Source organism: Idiotropiscis lumnitzeri, unplaced genomic scaffold, assembly GCF_059441095.1.
Source record: "Idiotropiscis lumnitzeri isolate Australia: NSW breed Sydney's pygmy pipehorse unplaced genomic scaffold, RoL_Ilum_1.0 HiC_scaffold_211, whole genome shotgun sequence".
NCBI classification, from domain to species: domain Eukaryota; kingdom Metazoa; phylum Chordata; class Actinopteri; order Syngnathiformes; family Syngnathidae; genus Idiotropiscis; species Idiotropiscis lumnitzeri.
Window position 1 is genome coordinate 12529 of NW_028283749.1, and position 3674 is coordinate 16202.

The 3674-nt window shown below is 42.2% G+C and overlaps 1 long non-coding RNA gene across 1 annotated transcript; it reads right to left on the reverse strand.

Moving 5' to 3' along the window:
* Window positions 1–384: 384 nt before the first annotated feature.
* Window positions 385–1574, reverse strand: LOC148314820 (uncharacterized). Its single transcript, XR_015841488.1, has 3 exons — window positions 1356–1574; window positions 1212–1278; window positions 385–678 (listed from the first exon to the last, which is right to left on the reverse strand). It is a non-coding gene; the product is annotated as an uncharacterized LOC148314820 (long non-coding RNA).
* Between the last annotated feature and the right edge of the window lie 2100 nt (window positions 1575–3674).

The following is a 3674-nucleotide window of genomic DNA, read 5'->3' on the forward strand; positions in this document are numbered from 1 at the left end:
ACATTAATTAGGTGTCTGCTGACCCAGGATTATGTTATTAAGATAAGATAAGATAAGATGTCCTTTATTAGTCCCACAATGGGGAAATTTGAGGTGTTACAGCAGCAAAGATATAGAGAAAAGGCTCAATAGTGAGCCACGCTGCTGTAAACAGGCAGCCACTCGCGCGGCGCCGGAACCGGTTGTTATGTAACCCCCGATTACTTAAAGATAGTGTTAGTTTGATATTTAATAAATTGGACCAGACTCTAGATTCTCAAAGGCTACAATAGTGATAATTGATAGGTGTGTGAATGAAATAGCTGGAGGCAGAAATGAGCAACAACAATAACTGTATTAACATGGAAAACAAAACAATTATTTACAAATTCACAGCCGGCATCATATACATAAAATAAATCACAAATCCCAAAAATTAGAAATAATAATCCCAAAGTCCTACTGAGCTCAGTAATATTTAGTTTAAGTCAGTCAATGTTCTTTCCGGTAGTCTTGGGGAAAAAAGTCTTGTCGTGGTGGTAATTAGGTGTGTTACCACGTGATGTTCACAAAGAAGTTGGTGAAGACTGTGGTTCCTTTATCGCAGATGTGGTTCTGGGCTCAGGCTCGCCATCTCCATCAAAGGAGAATCCATTCAGTTTCGGATCTTGGTTTAATGCCAAGACAAAAAAACCCAGCCTGCATAACAATAATGAAATTATTGTATGCAGCTAATAAGTCTATTATCAGTTTCCAGTATCATCAGTCGCTATAGCTCTATAGTTTTCAATTATCATAAATACTGCATCTAAATATCACATTTATAACAGTTATTAATTTACATGCATGTTTTCCAAATTGTCATTGTAACACATGAAATGAACTCATGAGCTAACAATAAACACATTTCTCAATATGTCCAATTTCTCAATAACCATGTTTTATGGTTTACATATCAATCACTTCAATAAAGAAATAATTGTATAACAAACATAACTGAGTCAATTCAACATTTCACTTTTAACACATATTACATCAAAATGAGCAGTTATACATTTGTTTGTCAACATAAACCTTGCTTTAGAAAGACCTTAAAACAAGTAAAATCAACTCTTTCACTGTAAACAAGCAGTACATTTCCACTCGCGATTAGCATTAGCTTAACGTTAGCTTAGCGTTAGCCTCACATAAACGTTTTTACGACAGTCCATAGCAAGTGCATGGCGACTCACCAATACGACGTTCAAGTACGAACACGGTCGAATTGTCACAGACCCTCAGTTCTCACTGGTATCCACACTTGAGATAAAACATTTCCCAATTAACATTTTATTATTGGTCACATTTATATCAACTTCAATAAGTATTTCACTCACCGAACGGCACATTAGCATTAGATATCGTCACGCAACCTTTCAGTAGGGTGTCCAGGCGTAAAAGAACGATATACACAGCTAATCTCGAGATAGCATCTCGAGAAGGCGGGACAACTTGACTTTGACGAATCAGAAAGTCATAATCAGATGAATGACACTCCAAACAGGAAATCAAGTAGACGAGAGATATACACTTCCTCTTAACACAATAAATGTTTTTTCAAAATAAAATGGTGTTTTCTCTACTGGGTTACATTATGTTATGTTATATATCAAAGAGAATGTGGAATGACACTGAACGATGGAAGGTGGAAGCATGTGGAAAGATCGTGAATGACATTGAATGATTTGGAATGACACTGAAAGATTTTGAATAATACTGAATGACACTGAATGAAGTAAAACTCTCTGGGAACGGGCCAATTCAAGATAGCTGCCGCACTGTGGGGGAGGCTTTGGTACCAAATTTGGAAAGAGACCCAAACGGTTGGGTCCATTTTATATCAGTGTGGGGGTGAAACGTTGGTCTTGGCGGAGCTGTCTGAATATTGGAGAAGTGAGAAGACAAAGTAAAACAGAACAATTAAAATCACTCTTCAAATACATATTGTTTGGTAAGCAGAGCATGATTTACAGCTCACCATTTTATTGCATGCACCAAGCATGTTATACATTTTTCTGTCCACGGGATGGCGTAGTCAAGAAAAATGAAGCATCTCGAAGCCCATTCGTGTGTGAAGTATTTCCCTGCAGGGCTTGGCTGCTTTATGGGGCTTCATTTTGCCATCACTAGTTTTAGATAGTTTTAATTTTTGAAAGAGCATTTTCATTTTACAGTGAACCCTCGCTACTTCGCGGTTCACCTTTCGCGGGTTCAGTGCTTCGCGGGTCTAAAAAATATTCGGGGGCATTGTAGTTTCGCCGAGCGGCACGACGGGGCGCTGGAGCTGTTAGACGGCCGGCATGCGCCGAAGAAGAGCGTGGGCGAAGAGGAGAGTGGACGAAGAAGAGCACGTTCCCCCGGGCACGATTTGGGGCGACGTTTCGCGCGGTTCGGACCGTACCAGAGCTCCGGCCAGCGTGCGTGGCAGTTAAGCCGAAGAGGAACAACTTCCGCCCGGGCACTAGCGGGGCGACATTTCGCTCTGCTCGGGAGCGTACGAGAGCTCCGGAGGAGGCCGGCCGGCGTGCGTGGCAGTTAAGCCGAAGAGGAGCACCTTCCCCGGGCACGGGCGGTGTCAAGCGGCCCCTAAGTTTAACCGAATGGAAGCTCCGGAGGAGGAGGGCATGCTCGCGTCACAGTTAAGCCGAAGAGAAGCACCTTCCCCGGGCACGGGCGGTGCCAAGCGGCCCTTAAGTTTAACCGAATGGAAGCTCCGGGGGAGGAGGGCGGGCGTGTGTCACAGTTAAGCCGAATAGGAGCACCTTCCCCGGGCACGGGCGGGGCGAAATGAAACCGAGTTCAATCGAACGGAGACACGCTTCGGGGGAGCAGGTCCGGCGTGCATGACAATTAAGCCGAAGAGGAGCACCTCTTCCGCCCGAGCACGAGCGGAGCGCGAGGCTGTCAGGCTTTCATTTCACAGGGCACACCGGACGGCGTACCAGCAGGTAAAGGTCGAAGCAATTAAAAAAATACAAAAAGAAGTAATTGAATAAATACAAAAATAATGGCTGGGGAATAAAAAAATAATAAGTTTTAATAATAATTTTTTTTTTTTTGTTATAGCATGAATTTCACTCTCTCTCTCTCTACCCGTGTATATATATATATATATATATATATATATATATTTATTAATTTTTTTTTTTTAAACATTTTTGAAGGTGCACCACTACTTCGCACTTTTTTTTTAAAGCATTTTTGAAGGTGCGCCGCTACTTCGCAGATTTTCAGTTTTCGCGGGTGGTCTCGGTCCCCATTAACCGCGATAACCGAGGGTTCACTGTATTTTTTTCATTATCGAATTTTATTTTTTTCTATTCAAGTTTTGAGTTCATTTTCGTTTACTAAAATAACCTTGGGCTGCAACTACTATCACAGCAACGGCTCATTATATTTTGGCTGCTAAATATGCCAATTTGTCAGAGAGAAGACCGTGACAAAGAATGGCCCAATCGCAATAAACACTCTACACCATACGTTCCTCGTTGACGTGTACATGGGGTGTTGCAGAGCACAGGTTCCAAGCGTACCGATATTGCAAAATTGGGACAATGCGTGTGACGACACCAACTTCCGCCTCCTATGTCATCGAGCTTGGCGGCACGTTATCATTATGTATTTATTTGTAACAATTTTGACGTGACGTTGAGAGT